This window comes from Coregonus lavaretus, assembly GCF_964263955.1.
Source record: "Coregonus lavaretus genome assembly, chromosome: 21".
NCBI classification, from domain to species: Eukaryota; Metazoa; Chordata; class Actinopteri; order Salmoniformes; family Salmonidae; genus Coregonus; species Coregonus lavaretus.
This window is the reverse complement of record NC_140008.1, coordinates 7209694-7223580: the sequence shown is the minus strand read 5'-3', so window position 1 is coordinate 7223580 and position 13887 is coordinate 7209694. Positions and strand designations below refer to the sequence as shown.

At 41.1% G+C, this 13887-nt stretch overlaps 1 protein-coding gene across 1 annotated transcript in view; it reads right to left on the bottom strand.

Moving 5' to 3' along the window:
* The window catches only part of LOC311148730 (secretory carrier-associated membrane protein 2-like), a gene marked incomplete at its 3' end in the record, with an annotated part of 41042 nt that overhangs the window by 26412 nt on the left and 743 nt on the right, over positions 1 to 13887 (bottom strand). The window lies entirely within an intron of this gene.

Here is a 13887-nt window from a genome sequence, read left to right as displayed (position 1 = left end):
CTTCTGGGTTCTGGCTTAGTAAACCGTGACACCGGAGTCCAGTTTGACTTGATATTTCAACCCGGAGTCCAGTTTGACTTGATATTTCAACCCGGAGTCCAGTTTGACTTGATATTTCAACCCGGATTTCAGTTTGACTTGATATTTCCACCCCCGAGTCCAGTTTGACTTGATATTTCCACCCCCGAGTCCAGTTTGACTTGATATTTCAACCCGGAGTCCAGTTTGACTTGATATTTCAACCCGGATTTCAGTTTGACTTGATATTTCCACCCCCGAGTCCAGTTTGACTTGATATTTCCACCCCCGAGTCCAGTTTGACTTGATATTTCCACCCCCGAGTCCAGTTTGACTTGATATTTCAACCCCGAGTCCAGTTGGACTTGATATTTCAACCCCCAAGTCCAGTTGGACTTGAAGTTTCAAACCCGAGTCCAGTTTGAGTTTGATCATATTCCCTACATAGTGATCATATTCCCTACACAGTGATCATATTCCCTACACAGTGATCATATTCCCTACACAATGATCATATTCCCTACACAGTGATCATATTCCCTACACAGTGATCATATTCCCTACACAGTGATCATATTCCCTACACAATGATCATATTCCCTACACAGTGATCATATTCCCTACACAGTGATCATATTCCCTACACAGTGAACATATTCCCTACACAGTGACCATATTCCCTACATAGTGATCATATTCCCTACACAGTGATCATATTCCCTACACAATGATCATATTCCCTACACAGTGACCATATTCCCTACACAGTGACCATATTCCCTACACAGTGACCATATTCCCTACACAGTGATCATATTCCCTACACAATGATCATATTCCCTACACAATGATCATATTCCCTACACAGTGATCATATTCCCTACACAGTGATCATATTCCCTACACATTGATCATATTCCCTACACAGTGACCATATTCCCTACACAGTGACCATATTCCCTACACAGTGATCATATTCCCTACACAGTGATCATATCCCCTACACAATGATCATATTCCCTACACAGTGATCATATTCCCTACACAGTGATCATATTCCCTACACAGTGATCATATTCCCTACACAGTGATCATATTCCCTACACAGTGACCATATTCCCTACACAGTGATCATATTCCCTACACAGTGATCATATTCCCTACACAGTGATCATATTCCCTACACAGTGATCATATCCCCTACATAGTGATCATATTTCCTACATAGTGATCATATTCCCTACACAGTGACCATATTCCCTACATAGTGATCATATCCCCTACATAGTGATCATATCCCCTACATAGTGATCATATTTCCTACATAGTGACCATATTTCCTACATAGTGACCATATTCCCTACACAGTGATCATATTCCCTACACAGTGATCATATTCCCTACACAGTGATCATATTCCCTACACAGTGATCATATTCCCTACACAGTGATCATATTCCCTACACAGTGACCATATTCCCTACACAGTGATCATATTCCCTACACAGTGATCATATTCCCTACATAGTGACCATATCCCTACATAGTGACCATATTCCCTACATAGTGACCATATTCCCTACATAGTGACCATATTCCCTACATAGTGACCATACTCCCTACATAGTGATCATAAGTTGTGTACTATAAGGTGCCATTTGGAACACAGTTATGGAATCACTGACTAACAGCTGTACGACAAAGGCAGTGCTAAACATTCATTAACTCTTTCCTCAAAGGCAGAGGGGTTGAGTGAGGGAGAGAGAGAGAGAGAGAGAGAGAGCTAAGACGAAGAAGATTGTAAGGCTACGCTAACACTTTACGGGACCGTTAAGTACATTTTATGTAAAGCCCAATGGCTCAGAGCTGGTCTGAGAGCACTGCAGAGAGTAATACAAACAGAATCCAGGAGAGACCCGGGTCATAGTGCTGATATAAACAGGTGGGAGAGTCAGTGCGTTCTGACTGGGTCATAGTGCTGATATAAACAGGTGGGAGAGTCAGTCTGTTCTGACTGGGTCATAGTGCTGATATAAACAGGTGGGAGAGTCAGTCTGTTCTGACTGGGTCATAGTGCTGATATAAACAGGTGGGAGAGTCAGTCTGTTCTGACTGGGTCATAGTGCTGATATAAACAGGTGGGAGAGTCAGTGCGTTCTGACTGGGTCATAGTGCTGATACAAACAGGTGGGAGAGTCAGTCTGTTCTGACTGGGTCATAGTGCTGATATAAACAGGTGGGAGAGTCAGTCTGTTCTGACTGGGTCATAGTGCTGATACAAACAGGTGGGAGAGTCAGTCTGTTCTGACTGGGTCATAGTGCTGATATAAACAGGTGGGAGAGTCAGTGTGTTCTGACTGGGTCATAGTGCTGATATAAACAGGTGGGAGAGTCAGTGCGTTCTGACTGGGTCATAGTGCTGATATAAACAGGTGGGAGAGTCAGTCTGTTCTGACTGGGTCATAGTGCTGATATAAACAGGTGGGAGAGTCAGCGTGTTCTGACTGGGTCATAGTGCTGATATAAACAGGTGGGAGAGTCAGTGTGTTCCCAGCACATGATGCCGACAGCACATGATTATGTGTCACACACGAGGTCAGGAAGTGACGTGACATACATTGGCCTTATACTCTGATTGGCGTTTTATTGACACACCTGGACACATTCCCAAGGATGAGGAGACACACCTGCTTACAATAATGAACATACAGTTGAAGTCTGAGGTTTACATACACCTCAGTCAAATACATTTAAACTCAGTTTTTCACAATTCCTGACATTTAATCCTAGTAACAATTCCCTGTCTTAGGTCAGTTAGGATCACCACTTTATTTTAAGAATGTGAAATGTCAGAATAATAGTAGCGAGAATTATTTATTTCAGCTTTTATTTCTTTCATCACATTCCCAGTGGGTCAGAAGTTTACATACACTCAATTCGTATTTGGTAGCATTGCCTTTAAATGGTTTAACTTGGGTCAAACGTTTCAGGTAGCCTTCCACAAGCTTCCCACAATAAGTTGGGTGAATTTTGGCCCATTCCTCCTGACAGAGCTGGTGTAACTGAGTCAGGTTTGTAGGCCTCCTTGCTCGCACCCGCTTTTTCAGTTCTGCCCACAAATGATCTATTGTTGTCCTTAAGCCATTTTGCCACAACTTTGGAAGTATGCTTGGGGTCATTGTCCATTTGGAAGACCCATTTGCAACCAAGCTTTAACTTCCTGACTGATGTCTTGAGATGTTGCTTCAATATATCCACATAATTTGCCTTCCTCAAGATGCCATCTATTTTGTGAAGTGCACCAGTCCCTATTGCAGCAAAGCACCCCAACAGCATGATGCTGCCACCCCTGTGCTTCACGGTTGGGATGGTTTTCTTCGGCTTGCAAGTGACCCCCTTTTTCCTCCAAACATAACGATGGTCATTATGCCAAACAGTTCTATTTTGTTTCATCAGACCAGAGGACATTTCTCCAAAAAGTACAATCTTTGTCCCCATGTGCAGTTGCAAACCGTAGTCTGGCTTTTTTAATGGCGGTTTTGGAGCAGTGGCTTCTTCCTTGTTGAGCGGCCTTTCAGGTTATGTCGATATAGGACTTGTTTTACTGTGGATATAGATACTTTTGTACCTGTTTCCACCAGCATCTTCACAAGGTCCTTTGCTGTTGCTCTGGGATTGATTTGCACTTTTCGCACCAAAGTAAGTTCATCTCCAGGAGACAGAACGTGTCTCCTTCCCTTCCTGAGCGGTATGACGGCTGCTTGGTCCTATGGTGTTTATACTTGCGTACTATTGTTTGTACAGATGAACGTGGTACCTTCAGGCGTTTGGAAATTGCTCCCATGGATGAACCAGACTTGTGGAGGTAAGATGCTGAAATAGGACAATTTAACCTCCTGTTTAATGGAGTTCCCAGCTGTGTCTCTAGTCAATAAAGCAGAATGTGCTACAGTATTCACAGGAAACATTTCCCAGTTTTGCAGTGTTGCAAAAAGCTGTAGCCTACATTCTGAGTGAAATTCAGGCTACTACTCTTGAGCATAGAACTGAGAATTGATATTCATGCCTAGCCTGTGTATACAATTTTTCGCTGATGTGCAATAGAGTTTGTTCAGACTATCCCTCTCACACTTCCTTGATGGCCAGAGATCTTTTAACCCGATCTCTTCTTGGTGGCCAGAGATCCTTTAACCCGATCTCTTCTTGGTGGCCAGAGATCCTTTAACCCGATCTCTTCTTGGTGGCCAGAGATCCTTTAACCCGATCTCTTCTTGGTGGCCAGAGATCCTTTAACCCGATCTCTTCTTGGTGGCCAGAGATCCTTTAACCCAATCTCTTCTTGGCAGTTTCACACCTCAGATAAATTAGACAAATGGTTAGAGGCTACAATTTGTTCCGTTACATTTTACACCCACATTCTGTGTTGGAGTGAAGACACTTTGTAGCCTAATTGGTGTTCTGAGACTCCATTTTTCTGAGTTCTATTGGGAGATATGCCCTTTGTAAAAGGTGCAACTGAACTGTAAGCCTACAGCCTAGACATCCTGGAGGCTATGACGTCTGTTCCCCTCTAAAAGTGGTCCTCTGTAGCTCAATTGGTAGAGCATGGCGCTTGTAACGCCAGGGTAGTGGGTTCGATCCCCGGGACCACCCATACATAAAAATGTATGCACACATTGTATGTATGCACACGCTTTGGATAAAAGCGTCTGCTAAATGGCATATTATATTAAAGGTAAACCGCATTGTGTAGGTTCATGAAAAAAAGATGACAAGACATTGTTGCATTCACTTGTGGAATTTCATAGTGTCGTAGTAAATATATAATGTTATAGCTTGGTCTGACTAAAATCTTGTGCATAACCCATCTTGTGTTGGGCCTTTGGATTTAATACAATGCACAAAGACTTCTATCTTGTCGGCCTTATCAGCAGGTGGCTATGGACAACACCCCGCCATAGGTCTCTCAGTTCTCCCAACTCACGAGTTATTGCTCTGAGGACATACACACACACACACCCCCACACACACACACACATACACACACACACACACACACACATCATCATTGTTAAACATACACACACATACACACACACACACATACACACACACACACACACACACACACACATACACACACGCACACACACACACACACACACATCATCATTGTTAAGCACACACACACACAAAAACCCCCTTCTCTTAGGCTGAACATCTGAAGACAGAGAACCCGACTCAGAGCTAATGCAATGGAGGTGACCTCGACCAACTCATCAGGACCAATCAGAAGATCAGAACTACTAGAATCAACCTACTTTATTTTATTGTATAAAATGTCAGCACACAATGTTTAGGGGCTCGCTCTCAGATATCTCCCTACGAGGTTGACGAACGGGTCCGTGCACGCTATTTACAGATATCTTTACCTCTGAATAAACTGCCTCATATTATACAATTATCCACCTTGTCCGAAAGTCTCTACTTGGTCTCCGTTCTCCAGTAAACTTGTGATCATCAACAAATTTGGTAGCAGAGGGTGGTTTTCTAACTCTGAATTCGGTCCATAAAAGTTGATAGAGACAGGAGACAAGTAAGAGACGGATCTGAAAGGACGGGTGACCTGTCCGCAGGAGCAGCTGGGAATCCAGCTCGCCTCAGGAAACTGATCTAAACCGACGTCAATACAAAGGTAAGCAGAACCTGTTAAAACAAAATCTGCATATTGTATTGTAGGATAAACCAAATTATGATCAGTAGTACTGGGCGTGAGTATGGATTACTGTTAAATTTATAACATATCTATTATGACTCAAAAGGCACAAGATATCTGAAATCTTAGGTTTTTACTGTTGAAATGTGACTCTAAGAGAAGAAGTCTAGTTACAGTGGTTTTATTTTCTGTTGAATTGTGGCTTTCTAGTGAGGAGCCTATTACAGAGGTTTGGTTCACTAGAAATGGACCCTTTTATTTTTTACTGTTGATATCTGAAATCTTAGATTTTTACTGTTGAAATGTGACTCTAAGAGAAGAAGTCTAGTTACAGTGGTTTTATTTACTGTTGAATTGCGGCTTTCTAGTGAGGAGCCTATTACAGAGGTTTTGGTTCACAAGCGATGGACCCTTTTATTTGATCCACAAGAGAAGGATCTGGTGACTTGATAAAAAGATTCAGATAGTCGGGTTGAGTTAATTCCGTGAGAATCCAAGTCCAGAAAAGGTTCTCCCGACTAGACGCCAGTTGAATGGTTTAAACGACTGGGAGTCTCCTTGAGGAGAATCAAAAAAAATAAAAATAAAAATACAAGTTCAGATAGTCGGGCAATTGGTTGACGTGGCACTCAACTATATGTACTGTGAGGAACTTAAACTGAATTCGTGTGTTGATGCTGATATGTAATGAAAATGTAATTGTTGAAATGATAACCTGAATGTTGTGTAAGATTGGCCGTTTCATGAGACTAACTAGTTGATAACTTTTAAGAGGACCACCGAGTCCTATTTTGCCTGTTATGTAGCCGCTGCGCTAAAAGCTGACTTGAACTTTTTCCCTCTTGTGGTGTTGGTATTTTCATAATTCCTAAAATTAAATTGATAATTATTTTAGGAGCGCTCGAGTTAGCTAATATATTCTTCCAAAAGGGCGATTCTGATACCTTTTGGGAAAATATATAATAACTCGAATACCTGAAAAACAATAATAACTTTTGCAAAATAATTCCCAAAATTAAATTGGTAATTATTTTAGGAGCGCTCGAGTTTGCTAATATATTCTTCCAAAAGGGCGATTCTGATACCTTTTGGGAAAATATATAATAACTCGAATACCTGAAAAACAATAATAACTTTTGCAAAATAATTCCCAAAATTAAATTGGTAATTATTTTAGGAGCGCTCGAGTTTGCTAATATATTCTTCCAAAAGGGCGATTCTGATACCTTTTGGGAAAATATATAATAACTCGAATACCTGAAAAACAATAATAACTTTTGCAAAATAATTCCCAAAATTAAATTGGTAATTATTTTAGGAGCGCTCGAGTTTGCTAATATATTCTTCCAAAAGGGCGATTCTGATACCTTTTGGGAAAATATATAATAACTCGAATAATTGAAAAACAATAATACCTTTTGCAAAATAATTCCTAATAATAAAGTATTGAACATTTTTTGTGTACGAGGGTGGGACATCAGAGATAAGTTTCAGTCAGCGCCAAGAATACATTGCTGGATTCGGCCAGTGACGGGCTAAGTGCACCAAGATAGTCTAAAAAAAAAAAAAAAAAAAAAAACTGTATAACCATGGCAACCACTACCGTCCCAAAACTCAAGTTTAATGAATATCTAGATCAAAAAATACAGGATAGAGCGGGAGTGGTGCCGAATGGTTTTTAATTCGATCTAAAAGTTGGTGCGAGAGGAAAAGGCAAATCATCGATCTAAAAACAGACGGAAGAGTGACCTGAAAATCCTGGAGAAATCAACTATTCGTCTTGGCTCAGGAAACCTGATCAGAGCGCGCTCTTCTAAAAAGGTATGCAGAGCCTGTTAAAACGAAATCTTGCATATTGTATTATAGACCAATACCAAATTATGATCAGTAGTACTGAGCGTGAGTATGAATACTTGTTAAATAATTTTCCATCCTAATGAATTAAGGCATACATGAGATATCTGGTACTGTGTTTTATACTAAGGAATTAAGGAATAAGGAATAAGGAATAAGGAATATGAGGTGTTGTTGTGTGAAGCTATTTTGAATTACTTGTTAAATTGACTTGTAATATAGAAGAGGTGGCTAAGGGATTTTTAACAGTACCAACCATGGGGGGGGGCAAATCCTCACAAGAGGTCCCAGAATTTACTGGGGACGAGAAATGCTTGATGTAATTAAAATGGAATCCAGGGATAGCTTCAAATCTCCATTATATAACCAGGTGGAGGGAGAGGTATGGTTTTGAGGGACGTCTGGACGCAGATAAACTCGAATCCATGCTTAAAACAGATACATAAGGTGTGTAAAGGAGAAATGAGCAGTGAGAGAGAAAGAGAGAGTTGCGAGGGGAGGGGCTGGAGAGAGCGAAAGTGTGGCTTTTGGAGCGAGGAAAGACTGGAGTTGGCTGGGAACACCACGGGGTGATTATTTGAGAGGTGCCTGTGGGTTTCTGACGAGGGATGAGATGGGTGAGAAAGTAGAGAATATTTACATTTGCATTTTTGGTGATTTGGCAGACGCTCTTGTCCAGAGCGACTTGCAGGAGCGATTGGGGTTGAGTGCCTTGCTCGAGGGCACATCGGCAGATTTTTCGCCTGGTCGGCTCGGGGATTGGAACCGGCGACCTCTCGGTTCTTGGCGCGGCGCTACTGATCACTAAGCTGCCTGCCGCCCCATATGAGTTTAAGGTTGTGGCGTTGTTTGATCATGTGATAAGGTTTAATTTGTAATCGGACCATAACTAAAGTGGTTGTAGAAGTAATGTATAGGTAGGGGAGAGCCAATAGGGGGCTCCATTGAACTATTATGGTTTATTTGGCATTTCAATGGCATAAGGTGAAATCTGTATGCATGAGGGGAATTCGATTATGTATTATTATAGTATTATGGACACTCCGTAATAAATAAACTGAACCAAACAAGACGTTACTACAGCAATAGAGAATAGTTAATGTTGTTACGTTAGTTCTTAAACCCGATGATAGAGGAAAATGCAGAACGCTGTTAGAGTGTGTTTTATTTAGGCTACTAGGGTGTTTGAGACGGAAGGGCTGGCTAGACGGGGGTGATGACGTGGCTGGATGTGCGACGTGAAAGTATTTACTTTGTGAGAATCGTAGATGGTGTGGAGTGACTGGCGATGTCCCTGGTTCGAACACAGGTAGGGACAGTAGACAAAGCTTTCGCAGTGGGGCTATATACCTAGATTACTATGTGGATGTGAAAGGTTGAATTAGATAGCTTAAATAGAAGTATTCTAGAAAAGTCTATGAAAATATGTTATAAGGTTACCATGCGCTCTCCCCGAAGGAGCAAGGGGAGGGTGAGAGACAGTACAGTTCAGATGGTAGGAACATTATTAAATGTATGCTAATCAACGATAGCAAGTATTTGTTTTATTAATTAGGGCATAATCAGAGAGAACAGTTAAATAAATTGAATAGCGAACTGAAATGGTTTAGCGGGAAAATATAAATGTTTGGTACATGTAGCAGAGTTAGGGTAATCAATTAAATAATAATTGTATACTCGAGGAATTTTGAGTGGTTTTATAGATTAGTTATGAGGAATTAGATTGATACAAACAATTATTGATGGGTTAAGACTGGGGATAACCAGGAGAAAGAGATTAGCTCATCTCGTTGGAATGTTGCCAAGGGCTAGGGGAGCCGTAGTGAAGTTAGGCCGTATTTAGGTCATGAAAGTGAGCTACCAAATTAAGGCCTGGCTATTTGTGGTTGTTTTTCAAATTGGGTTTTCAAATAAAAAACAACACACCTAGTATGATGTTTATAAAGCCTTGTTTCAATTTTGGGGGGTTTTCAGCAGGTCAAGGGTTATAGGTCTTAAAGGTGCACACAGTGAATTTTATGGATTTTTTAGGTTTTGGCTGAGTTTGGGGTATATATGATTTCTTATGAGAATGAATGTCATGAGGACTTAATGAACACTTGGGATAACTAACATTTATGAAATATTTAGAATAATGGTAATTGTTTAGTATACTATGGGATTAAACAGTTCGTTAAATGATTTCAATGGCCTCTGAACTCTGTTTTAACATTCTGGTGTTAATTAATCATCCACACTAGTACATTCTAAAGGCATGAGAGGAAGACTTTAAGATAGTTTATTTTACTAAGTTGAGGGTAATTTATAGTACTGTGAAAATTGTGAAGAAGATTATAATTTGGTAATAATATATTTGATTTGAACCATAAATAACAGAAGAGAGAGTGGAGGAATGGCAATTGGATAATGAAATACCAATATTAACTAAAGTGATTGTTTAGGTAGGTGGTAATATTGACACATGGCCAAATCATGTGTCAAAGAGGGGGATGGTTGGATTAAATATTAAATATATACGAAGGAGAGGACAAAATACTTTATTAAATATATACGAAGGAGAGGACAAAATACTTTTAAAAAAAACATGTATGATAGTTTATTAACCACACCTGTATGTCAGAGGTTTTGTGCCCCACAGGTGAACTAAAGGAGAAGGTGACCCACTCTATCTAACCAGGAGACTGAATCAGGCCTGGCGGGAAGGGCCCTACCAAGTACTGCCTTTGCCAGCAGAATAGCTGAGAGATCCATCTGGGTGCATGTCACACACTGTACAAAACCAGCTACACCTGACGAACAAACACAGAGTTAGGAGAAAGATCCGATCACCACTATGGTTCGGGGGTTGCCTCCTTAACGAAGATTCCCTTACCCTGTCTGATCATCCCTGTGTGAGTTCGATAGAAGGTAAAGCAATGGGTTGGCCTCTGGCATCTGACATGTTCTCAGGGCAAGGGTGGGGATTCACAGGTCTCCCGACGGTAGGTAGCTGTCTGATTGTGGGGGCCATATTCCTAGCACACACGGACCCTCCTGTTTCAGCCAGAAGTGGTAGTTAACCTAACACAAGTTGAAAAGGCATAGGAGACAGCTAGACGTAGGGAAAGGGGAAATTCTAGAGTAAACCTCTCTGAGGGAGGTAGTGAGACCGGGGCTGTGATAAAGATAGTGCAAAACTATAGACCTGGAGGAAGTAGTACAGGTGGAAACGGGGTATAGAAATCTTAACCTGTGGTTGGAATGGATTCAGTATATGGCAAAAACGATGTCTAAAGAGGACTGTTTTGCCTGTGGGACAGCCAAACCAGGGTTAACAACTACTCCGTTCCCCTTGACAGGCTTTAACTCTCTGTCAGGTTTTTCCTCCATGCAAGCCACCTGGGAATGTGGTGAAAGAGTCTTATGGTAACTTGCACTATCTGTTTCCCCCGATAACAAAGTCATCCCGACCTGGGTTGCCTCAGTTTGAAGTCAAAGGGGATTCTAATTGTTTTTCTAGGACTAGTAAGGATAGGATACAGGGTAGGGCATCTTAGCTCCTGCTCCCACACAGAGAATGTCACACCTAAAGAGACCATGACTAAATCTCTCCTCTTTGTTGCAGCAAGAGGATTATAGGAGCCAAAACCAGGCCCGTGCTGACATCTGATGGATGTGTGGTGATAACTGATTGTGAACTCACCTACATACGCAAACAATCAAACGTGTCAGAGATTGGTGAGTTGTCACATAGAAAGTAGGACCTCCTCCCGGGATCCTTTGATGAAAGGATATATATTGATGGGATCCACAATCAGATCGTAGCTGGGTTAGAATCAAGTATTTTCTGGTGGTCAAACAATTAATAAAAATGTAGATTGGATAAATTATATTTAATATAACCAGCAAAATATTTATAAACCACACTCGTGATGCAATAAAGGGATTAGCTGAGCAGACAGTGGCAACTAGCTTAATGACATGGCAGAATAGAATAGCTTTAGATATGCTTTTGGCTGAGCGGGACGGGGTTTGTGTTCTGTTTGGATATATGTGCTGTACTTTCATCTCCAACAATATAGCACCGGACGGGCCCGTGACCAAAGCGCTTGAGTGACCATCACCACGCTGGCGAACGAACTGGTTAAGAACTCTGGTATTGATAGCTCCATAAACGGTTGGTTTGATAACATATTTGGTAAATGGAAAACTATTGTTGTGACTATTCTGGGTGAACTTATGGCCTCTATGGGTATACTTGTTCTTTGTGGATGTTGCCTTATTTCCTGGCTGAGTGACTTGTTTGGTGAGTACTCTTCTATTGTGGTTACTGGATTTCTGACCCTAGTAATTGTGTTTTTGCTGTTAATGTGTTGTGCTGCTTGCATCGTCCCCTGTCTCAGGAGGTCAGTGGTAGGAGTGGTGCAGGCGTCAGGTATGATGCTGTTGTTACCGGCCCAGGATGATGCAGGTGACTCTGCTACTGACTCTGAGACCAAGCTGGATGATCCATGTTTTGCCTAGTAAAATACATACACGCATTTATTTTCAGTTCTTGCTCATTTATTACCTTACGTTTTTACTAACCACTGTGATTGTTTATTCTTCCTGATGTGAAGGTAAAGGATTCCTGGGTGGCTGGTAGCCAACTCAGTACATGTTAGGTGTAGGGGAGGAATAGAGGGTTAAAATTATTATTTTTATTTTCTATTAACATTAAATGTTGTGATTTAATTTCCATATCCTGTTATTCTTAAGGGTGATTATACTCTGTTTAGAGTGACACCATAAAATTGTTGGGTTTTATTTTTTGGATCTGTATGTGATGAATAGCTTGGAAGGAATGCATTAATGAGGAGCACTGTACTGATATGGATTGTTTCACATAACAGGCTGATAAGAACACTCTCTCTTTGTTGTCTGTGAAACTGTCCTTGAACATGGGTACATGGAGTACAGTTTTTGGGGGCTCGTCCTTTTGGGTGCTGACTGTTGTACTATTAATAAAAACGTCGATAGAATTAACTGCATACATTAATGTTAAAATTAGGCAATTGGACACAACAAGGTTTTGAGGCGGTGCATGGCCAGTTGGCTGCAACCTCTCTCATGGCTTTCCAAAATCGTATTGCTGTCGACATGCTCCTGGCTGAAAAAGGAGGAGTATGTGCTATGTTTGGTGAACAATGTTGTACCTTTATTCCCAACAATACAGCCACAGATGGCAGTTTGATAATTGCCCTGGAAGGGTTACGAACTCTTAATGGTAAGATGAAGAGCCACTCAGGGGTGGACACTTCAATGTGGGACTCTTGGATGGATGCGTTTGGTAAATATAAAACGCTTGTTTCTTCTATACTTGTATCCATCTCAATTTTGCTGCAATTCTAGTGCTTTGTGGATGCTGTTGCATTCCATGCATACGGACGCTGACAACCAGGATTATAACCACCGCTATTGATCCACATCCTGCAGATAACGGTCAGATGTTTCCTTTGCTTGCTATTGACGATGCTGACCAAGGATATCTGGATGATGAATAGCATTTAAGCTTTTTGTCACGTCTCTTGTGAGACGTGAAGAGGGGGAATGTAAAACTTTATCTTCTGATAAAGTTTTCCCTATTTTGCCAATTGCAGCATTTAAGCTTTCTGTCACGTCTCTTGTGAGACGTGAAGAGGGGGAATGTAAAACTTTATCTTCTGATAAAGTTTTCCCTATTTTGCCAATTGCAGCATTTAAGCTTTCTGTCACGTCTCTTGTGAGACGTGAAGAGGGGGAATGTAAAACTTTATCTTCTGATAAAGTTTTCCCTATTTTGCCAATTGCAGCATTTAAGCTTTTTGTCACGTCTCTTGTGAGACGTGAAGAGGGGGAATGTAAAACTTTATCTTCTGATAAAGTTTTCCCTATTTTGCCAATTGCACTATTAAGCTTGTGTCACGTCTTAAGTTTTCCTTCTTTACTGTTACTTGGTCACGTCTCTGGGGAGACGTGAAGAGAGGGATTTGTCGTAGTAAATATATAATGTTATAGCTTGGTCTGACTAAAATCTTGTGCATAACCCATCTTGTGTTGGGCCTTTGGATTTAATACAATGCACAAAGACTTCTATCTTGTCGGCCTTATCAGCAGGTGGCTATGGACAACACCCCGCCATAGGTCTCTCAGTTCTCCCAACTCACGAGTTATTGCTCTGAGGACATACACACACACACACCCCCACACACACACACACATACACACACACACACACACACACATCATCATTGTTAAACATACACACACATACACACACACACACATACACACACACACAC